The sequence below is a fragment of the Prionailurus bengalensis genome, chromosome C2, assembly GCF_016509475.1.
Source record: "Prionailurus bengalensis isolate Pbe53 chromosome C2, Fcat_Pben_1.1_paternal_pri, whole genome shotgun sequence".
In the NCBI taxonomy this organism is placed as follows: domain Eukaryota; kingdom Metazoa; phylum Chordata; class Mammalia; order Carnivora; family Felidae; genus Prionailurus; species Prionailurus bengalensis.
In genome coordinates this window covers 27,305,333-27,332,093 of record NC_057350.1, presented here as the reverse complement: position 1 = coordinate 27,332,093, position 26,761 = coordinate 27,305,333, and the positions used below count along the sequence as shown (strand labels likewise).

Below are 26,761 nucleotides of genomic sequence, written 5' to 3'. Positions count from 1 at the left end.
AGTCGGTTGAGCGTCCGACATCAGCTCAAGTCATGATCTCACGGCTTGTGAGTTGGAGCCTCGCATCAGGCTCTGTGCTGACAGCTCAGAGCCTGGAGCCTGCTTCATATTCTGGGTCTCTCTCCCTCTCTGTCCCTCTGCCACTCATGCTGTCTCTCTTTGTCTCTCAAAAATAAACATAAACATTAAAAAAAATTTTAAATATATATATATATATATATATATATATATATATATATATATATATAGTGGCAGATAGATAAGTAGCTTTTGCCTCAGTCCCTACTACAACCACAAAATAAGAGCATCTCTGTGAAGCACCCAGACGACTACACATTGGCATTGTGAAATGAAGTTTGACAGAGTAATAACGTGTCGTCCTTTCTGCTGATCCAGACCCTAGTGTTGGGTATTTACATATGCTTTCACTTTTCAAGCTACAGAACCATCATAAGATCTGCATAGAAATTGCTACTCTCTTTTAGATCCAAATGCCTGTAAATACAAACCAATTCCAAGCCATGACATAACATAGCCATATTTTATGGATGTACCATGTTGTTGCTGGCTTGTAGCAGGACCTAGAGATCTGTGAAGTACACAGAGATTTTCAAACTGCTGCTCCCTTCTTACACATTAATTTTTGGAAGTGTATCTAGCTTCTTTGATTTTCTATTGCGGTAGAATTTTCTATTCTATCTTAGTGTCTACATCATCATTTACACAATCATTGCCAATGATTTAACCATGTTATAAGATTAATAAAATTCAGGTTTCCTATTAACAAATTAACCTTCCCCTCAGAGAAGTTAGCAGAAGAGGGCATATATGTTCATGATTTCCACCACCCCCCCCCCCGACTAATTTCCACTTTAAAACCAGAGATATTTTCTCAAGGAGAGAAAATTTTCCAATAGAATTAATTGAAGAAGGTGATATTACAGTAACTACAGGCATGCAGAAATCAAATTGTTTTGGAGAAATCCTCTATTTCCTTACAGACTTTTGTTTAAGCCATTCCATTTAATGTGTGATAGACTTAAAATAAGAGGAAGCAGAAATGCATCTGGTGCAGTTTTCAAATGTGCAGTTCTCTGCAACACTTGTATCACTAGATTCCTATGGGTTTAACAATTGGTATTATCTCCCTCCTCATTGAGTACTGTATTTCTCATTAGCGTTACCAAGGTTCTGATAACTCCTACAGCAAAGATATCTGATTAACCTTCCTTCATCCAGTGTTTACCAAACTTATTTACTGAAGAGATACTTTTTTACATCACACCAATATTAACATGTTCTGAAACTACTGTTTTATAGAGGAAAGTGCTGCTAGAATACTTTAGCATTTGCTGCTAGAATGAAATTCCTATCCAGTTAGCAAAGAAAGTTTCAGGTTTGTAAAACTTCAGTGGGCAGCTTGATGTTGGGTCTAGGATCGTGTAGAGCAATCTGAATTATTGACCTTTTAGAAGTGGACAGTGAATTGTAATTGCTTACTTGCAAAACAGTGCACCTGGAACATATTTTAAGATCTAGATTATTTGGAATTTTCTAGTACCATTTTGGAGTAGACAACTAAAATGTATATTTCATACTTTTGGTACTATGAAAATACTCTGAATGCAGGGACAGAAAGGTATTGAGCAGTATTTAATAGTACTGGTCCTGAACATGACAGGGGGTAATATTTACTTACAAAGCATAATTTTCTGGGAGTCCCAAGGCTCATTAAGCTCCAGACTATCTTGTTCACTCCCTATCACTCAATGAAATTTCACTCCGGGAGCTCTTCCCCTCTTATTTGAATTAGATAATCAAAACAACCCTGTACTTCTCTATCTCGTGACTCTGCTTAGGCTTTTTCTCTTCCCAAAATGCTTTTTTCCTTTATGCCTCCATCACTGTTCATCAGAATCTTCTACTGCCTTCAAATGACCCTGACTCATTTTCTCCATGGTGGATAGCCCAGGCCACTGCAAGGTAATCCTTATGTCCTAACAGGACTTGGCTTGCCTCTTTGTTATAACAGTCTATGAAATACTGCTGTTGGGAAACATGTATAATAGTCTACGAACATTATGAGGCTCTTTTCATAATCAAAGACCATGTTTTGCTTATGATAGTGTCTTGCATATAGTAGATACTCAAAACTGAATGGCATGGCAACTTCAAAATTGGCCTTTATCATCATCTTCACATTATAAAGTCACATAGAAACCAGATTGAAACTTACATTCTGAGTTTCTGTTTATTAGTTTACTTACTGAAATATACACAGAGTACTTCACATGTAAACAAGAAATTTCTTTCTCTAGGACCAAAGCATTTTTAGTATATTTCTCTCTCTCTCTCTGTCTCTCTCTCTCTCTGTCTCTCTCTCTCTCTCTTTCTCTCTCTCTCTCTCTTTTCAGTTTTAAAGTCATAGACGGTTTATCTTTCTATAATTAGATTAGGAGGAAAAAAAATGAGGAACCCGCTGGTAGCAGGAAGAAGCATGAGTCTTCTAGGATCTGGCATTTGAGGAGATAGATATTCAGTTACTGTGCATTTCCATTGTCTTTCCATGGCAGAACATACAGCAGAGACTTGGGAACATGCATGCCTGAAGCCAGGTTACTCTAATGTTCCATAACTACGTTGCTGGCTTTCAGAGCTGTTGTTGCCACAGTAGTTGACTGTGTCCCAGGCAAATGGGATGCTGGTCTGTTCGCACAGATCTTTATCCTAGTCTTCATCACAAGAAGGGTACTGACACGTGCTCCCAGCTAGAGTCCCTTGTTCAAGGTTTCTGGTTTTGTTGACAACATCCTGCTCAATACAACTTTTATTGTCACAGCTTGAAATATGATGAATGATTTTGGGTCAAGGAACCTGGTAGAGGGAGACAAGTAGCCAATTTGTTTGCGACATCAGGATGATTCTTTCTGTTCCTGGTAAGATGATAGGGAAATCTGTGGGCCCTGATCTAGTGGTTTTTATCATAGGGACATTATTATAGCTTTTCAGGGTCCAGGGAATCCATGTAAGTTTCTTCCACATTGGAAATACAGGAGCTGAATCCAAGTGCTTGGTCGAGACACGCTCTCCCCACAGTTGCTTTCTCCCCACATCCGCGACCCAGCTTTAGTATGTTTTTCTTATTGTCACTTGGTTCTAGAAACTTTTCAGCTGGTTGAAATTTTTTAAAAAAATTTAAAGCAATAAGATACATATAACTACATAGTCAAATTTGTGTTTTGTATTCTCTCCAGACATGGTTCTTCACTCTTTTCATAGTTAGAAATCTTTCTTTTTTAACTTTTGACTTTAAATAATTTCAGACTTGCAAAAGAGTTTGAAAAATACTGTAGAAATTCTCTTATAGTTTTCATCAGCTTCCCTAAATATTACCATTTTCATAACCAGGATATAATTATTGAAACCAGGAAGTTAACACTGAGTCAATTCTATTAACTACCCTATAGACCTGGTCAAGTCTCCCTGGTTTTCTCATTAAGGTCCCTTTTCTTGGTCCAGGATCCAATTCTCAAGTCACCTTAGTCTCCTCTCATCTGACATCTCCTCATTTTTCCTTTGTCTGTCATGACCTTGACACTTATAAAGACCATGAGCCAATTATTTTGTAGGATGTCAATTTCAGGTCATCTGATGTGAAAGCAGTAATTATATCCTTTGAGAAATATATTCATGATCTAGGAATATTTGTGAGAATTATTTGGATGGGAAACATTTATTTCTTCAAATATTTGGTGAACGATAGCCTTAGTTTCCATGTGGTATAAGAGTGGATCTTTTTTACTTTTTTTAAGTTTATTTTAAGAGAGAGAGAGAGAGAGAGGGAGGGGCAAAGAGAGGGGGAGACCAAGGATCTGAAGTGGACTCTGCACTGTCAGCACAGAGCCCAATGCGGGCTTGAACCCATGAACCGCGAGATCATGACCTGAGCTGAAATCCGACGCTCGACTGACTAAGCCACCCAGGCTCAATTGACTTTTAAGATTCAACTTTTAAATTTGACTTTTAAAAAAAGGCAGAAAGTCTTATTTTTCTTCTTTGCAGATGTTTTGTCCTGTATTAGTCCTTTGAAAGACTTACACTGAGATTGTGTTCCAGAGCTTCGTAAGTCTCTATGGATATGAATATGCATCTTTTATCAAAAAATATTTTTAAATATGAAACTTTTTTTTAATTACACACATCACATATTTTTCCTTAAAAATTAGTAGTTAGGCGGTATCACACAACTCAAGATGCCAAAATTTAATTGTTTGAAGTGATCTACTCATTGCTCTGCCTGGAAAATTTCAGGCTTTTACTGAGGCACCTCTTCAATGAATAGCACACAGAAACCACAGTTAAAATATAGTACTTTATAATGATATTGTTAGAGGTTTTTTGTTTTGTTTTGTTTTGTTTTGGATGTATTTGCCTTCCTGTTCTCCATTTTCTAATATGCTTTTCCACTGGAAAAACTTCCCATCCTGCTTTTTTGCTAACTTCTTCACTCATGACTTGATTGACCAGTTTACCCAAGTCAGTCTGCAGTCTGGTTTCTCACCCCACCGAGTCACTGAACCTGCCCCTTCCACGAGTGCAAATGACTTTCTCATAGCTGAGTCTGCTGCTAGTGTGCATTGTTCGACAATGTTGGCCACTCTCTTCTTTCCTGAAATGCTTACCCTCTTACAGTATCTGAGGTACACTCTTTCTTGGTTGTCTTGCTGCTTCCAAGGAGGTTTTTTTATTATTCTCATCTTCTCTAACTTGTGTTTAACTATAGGCATTCCGTGGGTTTACTCTCTAACAATACTGATGCATAAACTCTGGGCTAGCCCAAAGGCTCCCAGAGCTTCAGTTACCATCTTTGTCTGGATGATTCCATCTTTACCTCTAATTTGGATACCCACCCTGAGCTTTAGATCTGAATTTCCCATAGACTTCAAACTCAGTTAGCCATCAAGCTAAAATCATTAATTCACCCTTGAACTTGAACTTCTTCTTTCTCCTACCCTAACTCCTGGACTTGGGCAGGGGTGAAATCTCGAATTAGATTCTCCCATCACACTTTGTCCTAACCCACGTTATTCTCTTAATCTGGATTGTTCTTCTTCTCTTTTCCCATGTGTTATGTGCTGAGTTTTCATTTTGGTACACTTGAAATTTATCTCAGTGATGCTTACCCTGACCACCTCAAAGATAATTAGAAGATGCTCATGTTTATAATTAATTTCAATGTCTCATATGTTATCATTAGTTGTAGAAATATCTGTATTCCTTTCCTCATTGGATTGTAAATCCCTCAAGTGATCTTGGTGGCCCTCGAAAACGAACCCAGTGCCTACTTACATATTGGTTGATTGAACTGACTTAAAATGCATCACCCCTGGTTTGCTGTTGTTGTTATGTTTATTTGTTCTATTTTACTTTGTTTAGTGGCCCTACAAACAACATACTCCTCTTAAGGATAACAATGCTACGCTGTAACACAGAAGCCTTTCTATTTCCTTCTTCCTTCCTTCCTTCCTTCCTTCCTTCCTTCCTTCCTTCCTGACATGGGCAGGAAAAATGAGAATGAAAGCAGCTGGCAGTCCCTAAAATATAATCTATTCCCTCTCAATTACTCAGAGCAATATCTTGGGCAGTTACTAAAGTAAAACTTTTTATCAAACCCAATATGTTGAGGCAGGAAATGCAATCACATTATTTGCAATTTACTGTTGCTCCCTTAGTTATCTGCAGATCAAAAGGTATCTGTTCTGACACTTCATTTCCGAAACTTAATGTTGTGTTTGTTTAATTCATCTAATTAGGACCTCTTAACACCTCAAATGGGTGCTTTAAAAAACAACACTCAGCTGTTAGCCTAGGGACAAAAGAATAAATGCAAATTTAGCACTTTTCAAAGGTGAACCCGCACATTTGATGTCTTGACAATATTCAATAAAAATCAAGTGTTCATAGACATAATCTAGTAATTTGCTGATTGTTTTTGAGCCTATATCTCTTAATAAATATGAAAGGTAGTTTCAAAAAATTGACCATTTTCTGGGGGAAATATATATATATATGTATATGTATAAATGCAATCTTTTATAATATAAAAAATAATTTTCAGGAGCTTGTTGCTGCTTCTGAGATAAAGAAAATTCTCGATGTCAAGATTTAAATAGAGAAGAGAATGAGATATACAAAATGGTAAGTGACTTGCAAATAGACGAGTGCGGCCAATTTTCTAATTCTATTGTGTAGTTATCATTTGTAAGTTGCACACATATAAAATGCATACTTTTTTAAATTTTATTTTATTTTTTTAGTTTTTGTGGAATCTCTCTACTGTTTTCCAGAGTGGCTGCACCAACTTATATTCCCACCAGTAGTTCATGAGGGTTCCCTTTTCCCCATCCTTGCCAACACTGGTTATTTCTTGTCTTTTTGATACTAGCTATTCTGACTGGTGTGAGGTGATATTTTGTTGTGGTTTGATTTTCATTTTACTGATGATTAGTGATGTTGAGCATCTCTTTGTGTGTCAGTTGACCATCTGTATTTCTTCGGAAAAATGTCTTTTCAGATCCTCTGTGCATTTATAATCAGACATGTTTGCTTGGTGTAGATTTGTATGAGTTCTTTATGTAACTTGCACATTAACCCCTTATCAGACATGTAATTTGCAAGCAGTATGGAGGTTCCTTAAAAAACTAAAAATAGAAGGAACATACAGATCCAGTTAATTCTACTTCTGGGTACTTACCTGAAGAATGAAAACACTAATTCAAAAAGATATATGCATCCCTATATTTATTTCTGTATTATTTAATAGTGGTAAAGATATGAAAGACACCTAAATGTCCATTGGTAAATGGATAAAGAAGATATGGTATATATACACAATGGAATATTACTCAGCCATAAAAATGAATGAAATCTTGTCATTCACAACAACATGGATAGACTTAGAAGCTATTATGTTAAGTGAAATAAGTCAGACAGAGGAAGACTAATACCATGTGATTTCACTTATATGTGTAGTCTAAAAAATGAAACGAATAACAACAGAAAGAGAAACAAACTCATAGAGAACAAACCAGTGGTTGCCAGAGAGGATAGTGGCAGGGGGTGAAAAAGACAAAACAGATGAGGGGAATTAAGAGGCACAAAGTTAAAATAAGTAAGCATCGTGGCTGAAAAGTATAGCATAAGGAATATAGTCAGAGGTAATATAATAACGGTATATGGTGACAGATGGTAACTACATTTATCGTCATGTTTCATAATGTATATAATTGTCAAATCACTAAGTTGTACACCTAAAACTAGTATAATATTATATGTCAATTCTCCAATTAAATTCTAATACAATTTAAAATGTAAACAAATGCGGGGCACCTGGGTGGCTCAGTCAGTTAAGCGTCTGACTTCAGCTCAGGTCATGATCTCACAGTCCGTGAGTTCGAGCCCCATGTCGGGCTCTGTGCTGACAGCTCAGAGCCTGGAGCCTGTCTTTGGATTCTGTGTCTCCCTCTCTCTATGCCCCTCCCCCACTCATGCACATGCGCGCTCTCTCTCTCTCTCTCTCTCTCTCTCTCAAAAATTAATCAAAAACATTGAAAAATAAAAATAAATAAGTAAAATGTAAACAAATGTATAATTGTGGTTGTCACTATTGCAAGCAGTTGTGATGCATAACCATATTTGAATTGAACTTTGTTTACTACTATAAACTTCTTTTGATAAACTTGGTATAAAAGGCACTTGGCTATACCCTGTGGCAGGTGATTTTAACTTTGATTTTTAATCAGGGAGAATTCAAGACTGCTTACATGACTAGGACACACATGTTTGTGCTCCTACAACCATGGAATTTTTTAAGTGATATTTAGGATCATAATACTGATTTATAAAGTAGCAGGCAAAGACTTTATAATTTCTTAAAATTTGGTTATTTTTTTATGGTATTCAAACTATTCAACATATATTTTTTTATTGCTAATTTTTTACATTTAAATTCAAGTTAGTTAACATACAGTGTAATATTGGTTTCAGGAGTAGAACCCAGTGATTCATCACTTACAGATAACACCCAGTGCTCACCCCAACAAGTGCCCTCCTTAAATGCCCATCTCCTATTTAGCCCATTCCCCCACCCACCTCCTCTCCAACAACCCTCAGTTTGTTCTCTATATGGTTTGCTTCCTCTCTGTTCTTATCTTATTTTTTCTTGCCTTCCCCTATGTTCATCTGTTTTGTTTCTTAAATTCCGCATATGAGTGAAATCATATATTTGCCTTTCTCTGACTTATTTCTTTAGCATAATGTACTCTAGTTCCATCCGCATTATTGCAAATGGCAAGATTTCATTCTTTTTGATCACCAAGTACTGTTATTCCATTTTGTGTGTGTGTATATATATGTGTGTATATATATGTATGTATATACCACTTCTTCTTTATCCATTCAGCAGTTGATGGGCATTTGGGCTCTTTCCATAATTTGGCTATTCCTGATAGTGCTGCTATAAACATTGGGGTGCATGTGCCCCTTCGAATCAGCATTTTGCAATTGCTGGGTCATAGGGTAGCTCTATTTTTAATTTTTTGAGGAACCTCCATACTGTTCTCCATAGTGGCTGCACCGTTTTGCATTCCAACCAGCGGTGCAAAAGTGTTCCCCTTTGTCCACATCCTCTCCAATATCTGTTGTTTTCTGAGTTGTTCATTTTAGCCATTCTGGCAGGTGTGAGGTGGTACCTCATTGTGGTTTTGATGCATGCAACAGTTATATAAATATATCTTGATGATTAAAGGGCTTTTGATTGATTTACAAAAGCAAGCTAGCTTTATTTAGTTTATAAGAATTGCTAGTGCCTTGGATTGTTCTTTTCTTGCTATGTTGTCTATAGTGGAACTAGAAGCATCTTGCAGACAACTTCTTTTCTCTTCTCATCCTATTCAGAAGACCCTCTCAAGGGCTTCTCAGAGAATGAGTTGATAGAGGGTTGAAAGAGCATAGGAAAGATAAGAGAGTTCCAGAGTCATTTCTGGAATATGAGTGTAGGCATGCTACTGGCTTTGTATTCTGCCCAACCCCATCCTACCCCGTCCAGTGCCTGAGAAAGTGGTGCATGTCTATGATGGCCATAGTTTTTTATATTATTTATAATTATATTATAATATTTATACTATTTAAATATTCTGCTGATATTGATATCTGTTATATGAATATTTATCTCTATTCCCTCCAGGGTTTTGTTTTTGTTTATTTGCTTTATTTGTTTGTTTTTGTTTGCATTTATAAATAGAAAAACCAAATTTGACCTAGCCATAATTTTTCTTTACCTTAGCTTGAGGCTTGGGAAATTATTTGTTCTGCTTTCTGGACAGTATCCTTATCCCTAATAATATGGACATTAGTAGAAGTGTAGACGTTTCCATTTACACTAATGAAAATACTGGTTCTTTGGTATTCCAGTAAACTATTTTGCTTTCACTGAACTCTGTTAACAAAGATTCTCAACCTGTGTCTATACTAACTGACTATTAATTTTATCCTTTTTGCTAAATATGCCAGATATAAAGGAGTAGTCCAGATATCTTGGTAATTTTTTGGTGGGAAGAGAGGGGAAGTTATCTTGGTTTTTGATGACCCCAAGAAGACTTCCCATGCCGGCCATGTCCCCATTTGATGGTGAATGTGTTTCCCAACTAGATGCTATGTGAAGCCTATTAGCTTAAGCCATTACACCAGAAATAATTGTGTAATATTTTTTCTTCTCTTAGTGAATCTCTTTTCCAGAAGAACAAGTTGAAATTTAATAAGATCAATGTAGAAAGCCAACAGTTGCGCTGAGTTATAGTGTTGTTTCTTAGCCAGATGCTTGTCTCTTCTGCCCAGCTGCAAAATTTCTCTGTAAACAAGGGTGTCTTTAGTGCCAAGGGGGGATAAGCAAAAAGGAAAAGAAAATATAGCTGCTGCTGCACGGATGACCCCATCTGCACTGACTCCTTCAGTGAGTTTTCCTTAGAATCATTAGAGGGATGCTTTGCCTAACTACCTATCCCAACATTTAGGATTTACTTTTAAGATGGTCAGTTAATATTTCTTGAACATAAACTTTTGGCCAGAGTAACTGGAAATTTGAGTTTATTAAATTTTTACATACTTAACTATGGTCTACAGGGTATATTAAACTCAGCCAATTGGCTTCACATCCACTTTCTTGCCCCCCAATATATTTAGTGTGAAATGTATGAGAAGGAATGGGATAAAGTGACTTTTCCAAAAAATCCCTAGTATCTTATTTATTCCAGATAATAGAGAAAAACAGACAGTATTTCTGTGATTAAAAACTTGCATTGGTAATGACTTGGAACTTAGGTCTCTAAATACACATGGCAATATATATATAATTGTGTGAAAATCTAGCTTGAGAAAATGATAAAATGTTATGGAATAGTTTAATGATTTATAAGATTCCATATTATGGAATATTCTGTAATTTTTTTTAAAAAGACTGTGGTAGGACTGTATGTTCTGGCTTAAAAAGTTTTCCATGATGTATTTTTTGGGGGGAAATGAGATAAATCAAGTAATAGCACGTGTATGATAAGATTTCTTTTCTGATAGAAAAAAATATCAATCTTACATTATAGCCTTATGTACATGTATATAGAATTATAATTTTAGTCCATTTATTTTACATAAAGATGAAAGAGTATATATTTGTTCATGCAGTAAAATGTCTTGAAAACACACGGGTTACTAGTTATATCAGGGGAATAGAATGATAGAGAAGAGACAGAAAGTCCTCTTCATTTTCCGCTTTATATGCTTCTGTGTTACTAGATTTTTTTAACCTCAAGAAGGTATTACTTGTATAATTTTAAACAGTCAGCGATGATATTTATTGAACAATTGTTTAAATGTCTCTTGTCTGGCCTGCTAATAGTATTCTGCTTAGCAATGCGTCTTGGAAAGTCCCAATTTATTCAATAGAAACAAATGAAATAATATTGGGTTGGGGCTATATTATTAGATTACATACAGCTGTATTCTGATAAGAATCTAAGTTGTATTTTTCTCTTCCTATTTTATAGCAATTAGGGTGACTGATTTTCTCTTTCACCAACTGGTTAGACACCTGGAGACATTACTTCTCATGTGTCTTTATCTATTCTGTTCGCCATTTCGCCACCAGAGATGTCATTCATAAACTTGCCAAAGCCTGGCTTGAATGGCCCTACCACTATTCTGGACCACCCCTTAAAGGAAGTGATCTGGGAGTAACAATACTTCTTACTGCTCTTCCCAGTTGTAGGATCTCATTCACTAGCCGTCCTCCAGCTTAATATAAGATAGTCTCAGAAATTGTTTGGTTTGCCACATGAGACAGTCCTTCAATATCAGCCTAACTCCCCCTTATCAGTCCCTTACCTTCTACCTTCCATCCATTCTTAAAACAGAATCAATATTCCTATATAACTTACTTTTTTTAAAAAAAGGAACATGCATATTCCTGGAGGAGTAGATAGTGCTTACTCTTTTATGTATTCATGCAGTGATTTTTAAATATGACTTACCTATTTATTGTATGATCCTGGGAAAGTCCACGCCTTAAATACATCAAGCCTTCATCTTCTACATCTGTTGAAAGTAAGTATATAAAAATGCCCAAGCCAGTGGCACATGGGTGTCTCAGTTGTCTAAGCATCCAATCCTTGGTTTCACCTCAGGTCATGATCTCACTCTTGTGATGCTCTCTCCCTCTCTCTGTTCCCCTCCTCCCCCCTCTTGAAAAATAAATAAACTTAAAAAAAATCTCCAACCCGTAATATTTTTTGAGGATTAAATGAATCGTTGTATGCAAAGTATTTGGAATAGCATCTGGCACAGAAAACCATGAAATAAATATAAACTATTTTGATTGTTTATAGAAAAATATAAACCATGGTATTCCTTCTTAATGATTATTTTAAAGGAAAATTAATCATAATAAATATATGACATACATGTGTTTTGCATTGATGGCCTGATGCAAATATCAATAATTACTGATAAAAGATACCTACTATTTCTGGGAAAGACATTCTGATCAATAGTAGCTGTGATGGGTTAAGTATTTGAATAATAATAATAATAATAATAGTAATAGTAATAGTAATAGTAATAGAAATGGCTCATTGTACTTCCAAGTGCACTATTTACATTTTAAATAGGTGACGGATTATTATAGTAGTAGAAAATATAACCCTGAGTAGTAGTTAAATAATTTCTTCGTCTCATTACAGATTTAAAAAGTCACCAGCAGAGGAAAATACTGAGTATAGATACTGCCAATATTGGTGAATGAGGAAGTTGCATTTACCTTGGGAAAGACAGCAAGCATTTGCCTTGGTTTTATTCCTGTCTGGAATTTAATTTATGGATAAGTTAACATGCAAAAAGCAAGTGTCACATTACTGACTCAGTAATGAGAGAGAGAGAGAAATGAGATGTGGGGGAGAGAAAAGGAGAGAGAAAAGAAAGAGAGAGAATGGAAATGAAGGCAGGAAAAGAAGGAAAGGAATGGATGGATGGATAAGAAAAGAAAAAAGGAAGGAAGCAAGGAAGGCAAGCAGGCAAGCAATGGAGGAAATTTGAGTACAAAGGAAAGACACTAAGAAAGTTTCCAGTTCAAGTCCTTTGCATATTCGACAAATTAGATTGTCAAGAACTCAGCTTCTCAAAAATTCAGGCTATTGGCCATTCACAACTTACTTTGAATTAATTTAATCAGATTATCAAATTAGGATTGTTCTTAGAGCCTGCCAAAAGCAGCAGCCTGAGGAAACTGGAGTTTTCTGACAGGAAGTTTGATTTTAAAACACAGGGCTGCTGCTCCAAGGAGGAGGGGACATTGGCATTCAATGGGCCAGGGGAGCCTAGGACAGCCAAAGGGCAGCATGAGGGCACTGGATGCCTGAGGTCTGATTAAGAGAGTTTACCAAGAGGTGAGAAGTTTCCCAAGACAAATAGCATACTTTGCACTTTGGCTAATGTCCCTGGTGGCCGTGCACATTCTTGATCTCTGCTTTTGTTACATTTAATTCCAGTGATATTATTTGTGAGATTAGAGGTACCTTATGCTCTGAGAGGACTACTGAAGGTTATGGGTCATACCTGAATATCTGCTCAGTTTTACGTCCCACTAGTTTTATTAATAAAATAAAATGTTTTCTATTTTAGACCTTTGCTCCAAAAGGCTAATATTAATCACGTTTTTGGCTGTCTTGAGATTTTAACCCTAAAACCTCATCAGCATTCCATACATTATGTTTCACATGGGTGTTATGAAGTATGGACTAGATACATCAGAACTATAACGGGCCTTTCGTTCCCACAATTGAGCATTTCAGATTTCTTCTGAAGGCTATAAATTTGAAATGTAATCTGTTTCATGTGTGGGGAATGCTGTGGTGGAAGGGCTGGGGGCTGGCCAGATGAAAGTGCAAGTCTGTTTGCCATCAGTGTCTTTTTCCTGAGAGATCTATGTTCCATTTCAATAAATTTTATACCTATCTTCAAGTTTTAACAACAACGACGTTATTATTAGAACATATATAATGTGTTAAGATATCAAGTTTTTGTTATTGCGATTTGCCTTAGATTCCAAAAAATTGTAATGATTGTAAACATTTAAGAAGTTAAAATTTTAAAAGTCCGTGAACCCAAAGCAGGTGCTTTAGAAAGTGGGGAACCCATAATATAATTCATTGTGATTACATTTCAAGATAAAGACACTTGTATTAATTTGCTAGGGCTTCCATAAGAAAGTACTACAAATCTGGGTGGCTTTGAACAATGGAAATTTATTTTCTCAAAGTTCTGGAGGCCAGAAGTCCAAAATGAAGGTGTCAGCAAGCCATGCTTCCGTTGAACTCTTTTTCCATGCCTTTCAGTTGGCTTCTGGTAGTTTCTAGCAAGCCTTGGTACCCTCAGTTTGGAGGAAATCCCTTCAGTCTCTGTCTCCATTGTCCCATGGTGTTCCCGTTGTGAATGAGTCTTTACATGGCTGTCATTCCTCTGGGTGTCTGTGTCTATGTGTCTTTTCTTCTTATAAGGACACTAGTCATACTGAGTTAAGGACCCACCCTACTTCTGTATTACCTAATCTTTTTTTTAGTGTTTATTTATCTCTGAGAGAGAGAGAGACAGAGAGACAGAGAGAGACAGAGAGAGACAGAGCACGAGCAGGGGTTGGGCAGAGAGAGAGAGAGAGAGAGAGAGAGAGAGAGAGAGAGAGACAGACAGAATCTGAAGCAGGCTCCAGGCTCTGACCTGTCAGCCCACAGCCCAATGCGAGACTCGAGCTCATGAACCACAAGATCATGACCTGAGCCGAAGTTGGATGCTGAACTTACTGAGCTATCCAGATGCTCCTGTATTACCTAATTTTAACTAATTACCTCTTCATTGACCCTACTGCCAAATAAGTTCATATTCACAGGTATCAGTGGTTATGACATGAACATAACTTTTTGAGGGACACAATTCAACCCATAAAAAACTCAAACATAAGAATACTCTGGATGACAAAAAAATACTTACCCCATGAGAAAGGAACAAACACTCTAAATAAGAAAATCACTTAAGTGGAGTGTTACATTATTCATTCATTAAAATAAATCTCAGGTCTATTAATGACAGTATGAAATGACTCAAAAATGCTGTCCACTCTCCAGAATCCAGTTTCTTCTTGTATTTGAATTTGTATTTTTCTGTATATTTTCAAATTTTAAATTAATCTGTAACCATCTATATTTTCTGTGTAATTCAAGACTTCTGTTTTATTGAACTTTAATATTCCACTTAGTAATTTTTTTCTTTAAGTAATACATGACACTTAGGAGTGCTTCTCAATGCTAAAGACTGTGTGGGTTACTGAGAGTAGAAATGAGGAAGCACAGTCCCCCATTCTTAAAGTCTTGGGAAATTGAGAAAAGCAAATTACAGTAGATTTTTTTATGTTATTGAGATATAGGTATTGTACTGATACATAGAAGGAATGCTCAACTAGACTTTGGTTAGGAATTAGTCAGGAAAATCTTTCTAATTGAGTTCATACCCATGCTGTCTCCAAATGGAAGAGAGCCAAACAAAGTGCTGGAAGGAAGGGCATCCCCACAAGTGTCCAGAATGAGGAGAGAGAACATGACAATGAACCTAGTTTCATGCACTAATGGGGTAATATGGATAATTCGCAAGAAATGTTATAAAACAGCTAACCTAAACAATGATTATACTACACAAAACACTTATAGAGTAGATGCCTGTTGTATAATGAGCACACAATTAAAGATTACCTTAGAGACAGTATACATAGTGATCAGGAGCCTATGCTCTGGTGTCAGATTTTTTTATTTAATTCTGTTTTTCCATTTATTTGAACAATTGAACTTCTTTAAGTCTCACTTCCTCATCTATATAATAATAATAATAATAATAATGATAATGATAATAATAATAATAATAATAATGTATTAGATTCCTAGGGCTACCATAAGAAATTACCACAAATTGGGTGGCTTAGCACAACAGAAATGTATTTTCTCACATCTGGTGGCTATAAGTAAGAAATCAAAGAATCAGCAGCATCGGTTCCTTCTGGAGGTTCTAGGGAAACCATGACTTTCTTCTGGTTTCTGATGATTTTGCCAACAATCCCTGGTGTTCTTTATATTGTAGATGCATCACTACAATCTCTGCCTCCCATGGTCTCATGGCATTCTCCATGTGTGTGTCAGTCTCTAAGTTTCTCTCCTTTTTTTATAAGCACACCTGTCATATTGAGTTTAGGACCTAATCCAGTATAACCTCACCTAAACTTGATTACATCTGCAAATACCCTATTTCAAATTCACAGGTACCAGAGGTACATGAATATTGGGGAGACTATTCAACTCAATACAATAGAATGTATTTCACTGTGCTGGAGTGAAGATTTTAAGGAGATTAAGTCATAGGACTAGTTCAGTAGTTAGTGAACAATGCATGTTATTTGCTACTATTGCTCTTTATTTAAGATCACTCACCACTGGTTGATTGGAAGCATAATTATAAGAGGCACATTCTTAGGAACTTGCCATTAAAAGCTATAAATTGGGGAGAAGCATCTGGGTGGCTCAGTCAGTTAAGGATCCAACTCTTGATTTCTGCTCAGGTCATGATCTCACAAGTTCCTGAGATCAAGCCCTGCCTCAGGCTCCACAGATAGAGCCTACCTGGGATTTTTCTCTCTTCCTTTCTTTCTGCCCTTCCCCCACTTGTGCAGTCTCTTTCTCTTCCTCTCTCTCTCAAAACAACAACAAAAATAAACATTTAAAAAAATAAAGAAATTTCTTATATTACTTTTAAAAAGTTGTAAATTGGGGTTTTCTCAGAAAATACCTGCATCTGCAAGCTTTTCACTAGATCTCATCCTCACTATCGTTCTAGTCCTTTGCACACTTTTTTTATGAAAAAGAAAAAGTAAGTAAAAGAATTTTGGTTTAGTAATTCTGGCACAGTACAAATTTGTAAAAAAAAAAAAAAACTAGCCATTATTATGGCTGGTATTGTTATGGCAGGTATTAAGGTAGAACATATCATTCCTATTTTAGGTGGTGATCCAACATTGTGTTATAAAGAATGTAGCATAACAAATCTATTTATAAGTATATGAAAAGGAGAAGAAAAAGAAGTAGAATGACTTAGGGAGGATTTCCAAATCCAAATAGAAAGTTTGGGGTCCAACTTGAGAAAGAAAGACCATATTGGGTTCTTTCTAAAATTTATTTTTATTTTTCTCCAGCTTTATTGAGGAATGACAAATTTAAAGTTGTATATATTTAAGGTGTATAATGTGGTGTTTTGATGTGAGTATGCCTTGTGTAATGATTACTAACTAACATCAAGCTAATTAACATATCCATCACCTCCTTTGGTTACCGGTGTGTGTGTATGTATGGTAAGAACACTTAAGATCTACTCTCCTAGCAAATTTTAAGTCTACAATGCATTGATATTTATATTTACCGTGCTGTACATTAGATCTCTAAAATGTATTCATGCTATAACTGAAAGTTTTACTCTTTGACCACATCTCATCATCAGCACCTGGAAACCACTCTTCTACCTTCTGTTTTTTCTTTTTTTTTTTTTAAAGAAGTTCTTTGATGTTTACTTATTTTTGAGAGAGAGAGAGACAGAGCATGAGCAGGGAAAGGGCAGAGAGAGGGAGATCATATTTGTTTGTATGTGTGTTCTATGTGCCTCTGTGCCCTTCCATTTGCTACCCCTGGCAGGAAGTTTTTTAAAAAGTTCTTTCCATTTTGAGAAATATATATTGTATTATGTTTTATTTTAAATATTTGCTAAGGATCTTCATGGAAAATATTCACATAGTCATTTAAGATAATTTTCCTTATAATAATTGGAGTTTTCCATGATCACATTCAATTTACACTTGACATTTATTTGAAATAGTTTTTCTCAAGGTAATACTGTTATTAGTAGTATATCTTGCTTAAAGTGAAAGCCATTATAGTGCAGTTTGCTATTTACTTTGGAGGAATAAAGGGCTTTTGTGGACAAGGATTATGTCTTGGATCTTATTATCAAATATTAGCATTTCAAAAGGTATATGGTCTTTCTGGTGTCAACTACCATGGGAAATAATAAAGGAAATGTATACCAAAAAAGATAAGTGAAACTAACAGTCATAATTGCACACAAGCATTGACATACGGAGGTACCTTAAGACAATGTCACCATGAAGCTATGGGGGGACAAAAACTATTTTTGTTTTCCATGATAATGCCTTTCACAGTAACATGTTTAAGTGCTTGCGTGTGTGATAAATATCAATATTTTTGTAGCATTCTGTCACATTCACAAGACCACTGGACATTACCTCAGCATTCTGTTTCTTAGACTATCTGGAACATGACGTCTGCGGCCATGTTTTTTATCCCACACACTTAGCCCATGCTCTACTCAACGTGGGCATTAAATAGAAGTTTTGAGAGGATGAGTTGAATCAAAAGATGAATGAATAGTCACATCCTCATGTCATCTGGTGGGGATCATTGCTAGGTAAAACACTATCTCCTTGCAGTGGTAATTCTAGTCACCTTTTCCTTACGTCTTCTGGTCAAGTGTGTTCATTTAGTATTGACTTCTTTCTCTCTGTACTAACTTTACATGGAGATCTCATTGACACTCATAGGCTGATAACTTAACCAACAAAGCAACCATCTCATCATATTCACAGGTTCTACCCAACCTCTGAGGAAGTATTATACAAGTGTACACGAGGGAGTGGGAATCTTGTGGGCAACTCGAAGTTCTTCCTACCACAGTAACAAAAGTATTTCTACTCTAATCCATTTCTCATTGTTAACTTGTTGCTTTCAACTTCATGTATGTGGGGTGTCCTTCCCTTAATTATCTGGAAAAATATGGTTTCCCTTTGGGATATTCTCATTAATCCTTGACTTGTTTTTATCTTTGATTACCTTCAGTCTCACTTCATTTACCTTTATCCAGACTCTTCTACATTTCTCTTCTCCCTTTAGAGCCTCTTCCCTTTGTAAAAGTTATTTGAACTCTCCGCTTCAAAGACTGTCCTTTTGTGTTTCCAACTCTTGATATGAAATTTTTGTCTACTATCAAGCCTTGATTATAATTGCCCATGCATCAAAACTTTCTTACAAAATCAAAGATTTACATGCCATTTTTTATTGTCCTAAAGGAAAAGCTAAGCACCTATGTCTTCCATAATTCTTTTGCAAAGCCTGTGCATATAAATTGTGCACATACTATTTTATCATGTACCAGACAATGACTTAAGCACAATATTCCTGTTCAAAATATGAATTGAGAAGTATTGTGGAAGAGTGGCAATTGTATTATATTGTCCTTCATTCTTAACATCATGTATGACTTTTATATAAAATTTTCAGCACACACATAATTTTTCCCCTTTTCTGGAAAATAGTATTATGTGCACTTCCTTCATCTCTTGGACAAAATCAAACACCTGAGTATGGAAACAAATTGTATTCCAGCAATAAGACAATTTTTCACTCCTTTTTACATAGGTATTGTATTAGTTTCCTCAGGTTGGCTTTTTATTTTCTCACAGTCCTGGCAGTTGTAAGTCCAATATCAAGGGCCAGCAGGTTTGGTTTCTTTTGAACCCCTCTCCTTGGCTGCAGCTGGACTTCTTCCTGTGTCTTCACATGATCTTCCCTCTGTATCTGTGTCCTAATCACTTCTTGTAAGGACATTGACTAGTCATTATTGGATAACGGCCCACCCTAATGACCCCGTTGGATGAAGTTATCTCTTTAATGAAGTTCCTGTCTCCAAATACAGTCACATTCTGGGGTTGTGAGAGTGAGGAGTTCAACATATGAAATGGGGGAAGAGAATACATTTCAGCCCATAGCTCTCATGATGCGAACCAACTGCTTTGTGCACGGGCATCTAAGGAGAAGATTGAAATGCAGAACGCAGTATAAGAGAAGTAACTACTGAGATGAACAAATGCTACTACAGGTTCACCATTTTATAGCTGTTGCAGAGGCACATACTTGATAGGTTGTAATAGACCACTCAGAGAAATGTGTTGAATATTTTCTTGAATTGAATGAAAAGGGCACAGAAGAAACAATTTCCCAGCGTTTTATCTGATTCCATAAGAATTTTGAGCATCAAAGTGTACTGTGCTATGTCGGAAACCAGATCCAATGGGAATCTTCTGGGTTTATACATGTATTATTGTCAGAAGAAGGATGGTAACTTACCTGTTCTACAATATTATCTTGACATGCATTTTTAATGAATTGGGTCTTTCAGTTTATGTGCACCCATAAAACCTAATAGTTCAACCTCTCTATAACCATATTCACCACTTCCCATCTGAGGAAATAACATTTTATTATAAAATTACAATTTTTGTAACTTAGATCTCTAGTTTCTAAGATAAGAAAACAGACATATCATTTGGGGGCAGGAATAGAAACAAAGTAAACTCTGCTTAAAACAGAACTTTCTGAAAACATTCCTGGACATACTTTCACAGTACTTTGAAAACATTTCTTTTCACTCATCTTCTGACTACAGAGTAAACCAATTCAGGTTAAAAATAAAATAAAAGTCTTACTGGCTATTTGACCTAAATGAAGAGACATCTTTCTACCCCATTGCAGCAGCAAAAACTAAAATCTCTAAATGAATTCTCTCACCATTGTTGTCCATAATTAGGGGTTTGGTCACGAGTAAGAATAACTTGGTGACAGCCATGTTATCACACTCCTCTTAACTCCTGTCTCTTCCACACGTTGAATGACTTACTGACTTCTTTTCTCCACATATACAATGTTTGGCTCCTGTCTAGTGTGCAATAGACCTTTGTTATCACATCTCTTCTCTCTGCTACTTCAGATAATTTTGACGATTGCTTAAACTGTACTTCCCTGACTAACTTCTCTTTCCTTTCCACTTGAGATTACCAGTGGGCAAATTTTAATGTTTTACAATTCAGGATATAATTTTTACACTCAGCCTAATAGCTAAATATGCTTAGAAATTTAGGAAAGGTAAATTGGGCCCCTTGGCACTTTTTTATACAAAGAAAACAAACTACTTGTGTGCCTCAGTGTTGCTTCTGGAGGAACTTTCCAGAGCGTAAAGTAGTCAGTACTAACTCTTAGCATGATGTGAGTCTCTCCAGTCTTGTGACCTCAACTTTCTATCTTGCCATTAGGGTCAACAGGTACCATCTTTGTTCTTAGAGATGCATGGGTTAACTTGAACACATCAGAAGAGTTTAGGTTAGAATTTCAAAGAAATGTATGAGTCCTTCAAATCTCAATTCTCATCTATGATAAAATATCACTGTTCTTTTAAAAGATCATTAAAATGATCCCAAATTGTCAGATCCAAATGCTGATGGGCACAGTCCATATTTACCACGAGGAATAGGGTTAAAATTTGCTGTCCAGTGACAAATCCCAACCCGGAACAGATTTCAGCCAGGCAGCTAGCAGAGCTCGCCGGGTGGGTGAACTGAACAGGCCATGGTGGGTGCAGAGCTCAGAGCCGGAAAGCAAACAGCTGCTGTAGCCTGATTTGAGTTAAAATAGTGTGAGTGTTTAGTCTGGCGCACGGCTTCAGGGGAGATTGGCAGCTGGGTCAAACAAAGTCCTTCCATTGGCTCTCTTCCCAGGCAGCTTCTGCTAGTATTTAGGTACTAGTGCAGTGTAGGGCCCTTTTCTCAGGCAAAGCTAACATCTGACCGCACCCTCTTTGCTTTTTCCAAAAAAAAAAAAAAAAAAAAAAAAAAAAAAAAGAACAAGAAAGAAAAGAAAAAGAAAAAAAGAAAAAAACCCCTTCTTTTTCCTTCTTTCGTTAAGATAAATTCTCCAATAGACAACCTCTCCCACTAATTGTGTATTAGCAATGTATTTTATCTTGGGAGCTGACGCACTGGGCTCTCAACGTGGTGTGGAAAGCAGCCTGTTACAGTGCTGGATTCATAAAAGGGCCTTTATGGTTTGTGAAAGAATATCTGTGTGCTTAGGCAGGAAACTTTTTGATCTGCAGAAAAGCCAGAAGACATCTAGGTAAGGCTACATATCAAATCTACTTTTTGGGGGAAAAGTTGGGCAGTAAGAATGATTCCTCACAATCGACATGACTTTGGAGTGTGCATGTTCACTTTTGGAGAAGTTTACAAGGTACTGCGTATTGTTTGCCTATTTTTTGTTTGTTTGTTTAAATCTTAAGGGAATACTGTGGTCTGCATTTTTACGATTTTGTTTTCTGCTATTGAACTGATTATAGTGGATATAGAGTTTTACTATATAGCAAAATCTGTGTAAACTGCCACAGAAAGAAAGTGTATTTAGAAGGGAAATTGACAAGTTTTAAAGAGTAATTGTACAATCATTTAAGGACAGAGGAACACTGCATTAGACTAACAAGGGTTTAATTACCAAAAAAAAAGTTTAATGTTGCTTTGGAAGGAATATTAAGTAAGTTGTCTTTGTCTCTTACTTTTTAGTTTTAGTCGCTGATTTAGCCTGTTGGGTCACATTTTTTGTTAGCGCTGAAGGCTGCCATGAATCCCTAATGAGGCCCCTTTGCACATGATTTTGGCACTTGGCCAAAATCAACTTCCCAGCGGCAAGCTTTCTGTAAAGAACCCGGAGCAAATTTTTTTTTTTTTTTTTTTTTTGATTAGAAATCACGTCTGAAAGCTGCCACAACCAGTTGTGTAGGCACGTCAAAATGACTTTATACAGCTCATATGAAACAAGTGCGTAAAAAAATTTCCTGATATTGTTGCTTTTCCTCGTTATGAATTCCTGCTTGTGGCCACCTACAATAGGTTAGAACAAGAACAGTCTTGAAGAAAATTTACCGATTTATTTTTTGTTTTTCTCAGCAGATCAGAGTAGGGGTGGTCATCTCATTGAGATGTATACCATACGAAAGGGTTATTCAAAACACTTCAAGATAAATAACAGATGAATTCTTAAAACTGTTCATCTCTGTAAGTAATACTCAATGAACAGTAAGTAATGAAGTTTTCTAGAAGTTTCGTTGTACGCACAATTAAGCTTCACATGGTTTCAATAGGAATTTTGTATATTTTAAATGTCATGGCCTTTGGATTCTAAAACATGTTACCTTTTAGTATATAATATTAAAAATTTATGAACACCTTGATAGTATTTCTAACAAATGTTTTAAAGAAATGTTTGTTATATAAAAATGACTGGATAGCTTTAAATGATTGTATTCAGTTGCTTTTTGCAATTAAAAAGATGATTTTTCATGAAAGAAATTCTGAAGCCGAAAGGCACCTTACACCCAATTTTTGGAACTGTTGATTTTGATTTTACTATAACTGAATTTGGTCATGTGAGTCGATACGTTATTTAACACGCCAGTATTTTAAGAGTTAAATTCTTAAGTTGCGATGCAATACTACAGTAATCAGACATTAACAACCTCAGATTTTATATAGCCATTTTCAGCAGTACCTTTAGACATTAAAAGTATACACTGCAGAATATTTAAAAGCAGAAAAGTAGGATCTCAGTTGCTGTTTCTTTTTAAGAAATCCTATTATCCCTGTCCTAAATATTATTTTGCCTTATATGTTCCTCAAAAGTAATCTAGAGTGAAACTTTATTTATTACTTTGAAATAATCATATTTCTCTTTAAAATATTAATGAGAACCCGATTTAGTCCCCCTTTGAAAAAATATGATTTAGAGCTGTCTTAATAGGTATGTTTTCCATGTATGTCATTATGTCTATGTTCCCTTTATTATTACACAAAGGTTGCTAATTCGGGCCATAGAAACAGTGGAAATTAACTTGAAGTAAATTTTAGCATTAGGAAATGTATCTTGATTTCCTTCAGATCAATTTATGTTTAGATATAATTTATGTTCATATAATTTTTGTGTATATGTTGCTGTGGGCTGAATTATGATCCTGTTATACCTTGTTGCTAGTTGCACTAGGTCAAGCAGTGTTTGAAATTACATCAGTTAACATTAAAATATATAGATATTTTCAAGTGAGAAAAGACAGTACATATCTGCTATTTATAGAAATTTACCTGGAGAAGTTCTGTAGTTCTATGTGAATTGACAGTGGAGTCCTCATTTAATGCAATCTTTGATATTTTTTAAAAAGAAATTAATACATAGCATTACAAAATTTGGATAAAACAGGAACATGTTATCATTAACTATTGTCAAACAGGTGCAAGAACAATAAGGTCGCTTGTCTTATTCAGCATGATTCGGGCTTAAAAATTATTTTTGAATTCTATTTTTACTTTAATCTTAGCTGTCATAACAACACTTTTTTGTTTTTATTTTCTATTATTTTTAAATCAATTATTTCACTTATTTGAAATTGGCAGAATATTTCTCTAAGACATACTAAATTTTCTACTGAAAATTTCAGGTTTTGTTGTTAATTAGAGGTAATAGATAGCAAAGTAAATGACACAAAATATAGAACTTTTAGAGCACACAGATATGTTAGTTTGTAAGTTCAGAAAAAAACTTAATTGTACATGATTACTGAAAAATATTTTTGAGTTGAGGTAGAAAAAGTAGGTACTGAGAAGAATTTGTCATACTCTTTACTAAAAAGACTAAGGAATTTACTTTCTTTTGCTATAGCTATTAATTGTAATTGAGCATTTCAATAGTGTAGGCTTTTGGGCAGAATTATTAGCTAATTTTACTTGGGACCATAAATACAAGATATCTATTACATTGTCTTTGGTGAGTTGACATTTTTAAAACAATATTCTGAATACGATTTCTGGTAAAAATAAAAATAGTTCAATATTTTTGTTCAATGTATTCTATTTGTGAAGAACAACTTGAATAGTCCGTTTCATTTATCATTTTTCCCATCCTTTCGGGAATGTTAAAAACACTTTACAAGTAGAAATTTCTTCACTCTTCAGAAAAAGTTAAATTCATTTGTATTTGTCAATTTAGATTATGGGCCTTTACCATTTTAAGTGTGACAGTTTTGTTTGTTTCAATTATGCAACAGGCACATAAAATTCTTTCTGTCCCCCAATTAAAAGAGAGATTACATAATTAAGTGTTAACTTTGATTTTATATTGAAAAGACAGCTTTACAACTGCAGTATTTTATCCCCAATTTTTTAAATGTGAGAAGTGTCTGCAAGAGAGCATTCTTGATGAGTGTTTCATCATTTAAATGAAATGCTTTGTTCTAAATGGTCTGAATTCCAGCGATGAGATAAATGTGTTGCTACACTAGATACAACATCATTATTGAATTTTGGCACAACTTCAGTGACCTCTGCCATAAAAGATTAGTATATGTGAGATGATCTTGGATTTGCAATAACAAAAGTAAATAAGTGAAACACGTGAGACACTAACCTTTGTTGTTCTGGAGAAAAGTATGTGCAAAATAAAAGGAGATACTTTTCACATAAACTGCCGATAGTAATATTTTCTCATTTCATTAATGCAATACATCTTGAATATTAAAAAAAAAATTACAATCTGTAATGCATGTGGAAGACTTTCTCCATAAAATTAACTGCAGAATTTTAACTATCCTGTTTCAAAATGACCAACATGTAACTAACATTAAGTAACCAAGTAATTTGTGAAAGGTTGTGCTTTGACTTAAATGTAATTAATGTTGAATAAAAGAATGATGTTTTCCGAGTTTAAGTCTTTTTCATATAAAAGAATGGTTGATTTACACTTGTTGCATTTTTAACTGAATATTGATTTAATCTGGTTAAATACTATCATAAAGTAAATATTGCTATTTGATAAAGTGTTTAAACATGGTAGGGCTTATTTTACAAGCAACCTGACCTATTATATATTTGAACAATGATGATTTATGCCTATCTGTATATTCTTCTCTCAAAGTCATGATCAGCAAAGGGATCTCCTTTTGGTGCTCAATATTTTTTTCTAAAAACACTGAGTTTTCTCTTGTTTATGTATTCAGGTAGGTTTGTCGATCTAAGTTTCTGCCTATCTCCTGAGATATCTCTCTTATGAGCGTTAGGCTAGAAAGTGTAGTAAGAAGCCCTAAGTTTATTCTTATTCCATATTGCTCTAAATAAGCCAAAAGTTTGAGTATCTTATTGAAGTCTAGTCTGTGTTTGATTCAGTATAGGCAAACACAGTGAATCTGGTGATTGGGATCATTTAAAGCACTGAATATTTAGTGCAAGTGACTGGTCATTTACGTGTTTGAGCGAGGATTCTAGATATTTGATTACTACTGGCTTTAAATAATTACTAATTGATAGAAAATACGAAATTCCATCTTTTGCCTCAAACACTATCAATATTTACTCATTTTATAATTGCCTCCACTTTGCTATTATTAAAATGTTGCATAATAGTTCTCTTTAAAAATACCATGCGACTAAGCGATGCCTTACTTTCTATTTCTCCCATGAACATAAGAAGTCAACATGTGTAGTGGGAGGGAGATGCTTCAAAATATTTTTAAAAAATTTCCCTGCTGGGATTATCAACTACTTTACTATTTGTGGAGATTTTCAAAGGAGCGATTGTATCTTTGAATGGTTATCTAAACATGAGGAATACATGGGCTTTCTGTGGACATCAGTCATAAAACTAAAATAGAAAATAAGATTGAGATTAATGACATGGTATATTTTTATAGCAAATAATCGCAACTTTGTGTTCACACATAAACAACGAACTGGAGAGATGATCAGTGGGCTCAAAGAGCAGCCTTCATTTACTCTTCTCTTAGGAACAGCTGAGAAAAAGGCAGCAAGGGGATGGTTGTGGTCCAGGCTATATGATCGATGGTCCATCCAGCCATTTCCCATGTAAATCCCATAGTCTTACTTCAGAGCTCCACATCACTAATCTCAGAAATTTTTTAGAGAGAGGGGTTGCAACAGAACACGTTCATCGTTATCGTTCATTGGACGGTACGTTGTTGTGGATACTTTGGCAGAGGCAGTGTGCTGTGTATGGTGATTTTTTGAAAAAAATCACCAGGTTGAGTAGGTCAGCTCAGTCGGATGACCAAGTCAACATAATAACCAAGCTAACTCACCCTTAGCAAACATAATTAGTTCTTCATTCTTCCCTAAACCTGGGCACTTTCCTGGAGAACACAGACAGTTGTATATGAAAGGCTGAGTTGCTAAAAACTG

General features: G+C 35.5%; 1 long non-coding RNA gene and 1 pseudogene across 1 annotated transcript in view; one reads left to right on the top strand and one right to left on the bottom strand.

Annotated features, from left to right (window-relative positions):
* Positions 1-1,293: 1,293 nt before the first annotated feature.
* On the bottom strand, positions 1,294-3,841 carry LOC122491290 (annotated as a pseudogene).
* Positions 3,842-3,941: 100 nt separating this feature from the next.
* The window catches only part of LOC122491289, a 133,195-nt gene continuing 110,375 nt past the window's right edge, over positions 3,942-26,761 (top strand). Inside the window, exon 1 of the long non-coding RNA XR_006299325.1 lies at positions 3,942-6,198. This is a non-coding gene — a long non-coding RNA (uncharacterized LOC122491289). The remainder of the gene's footprint in view (positions 6,199-26,761) is intronic.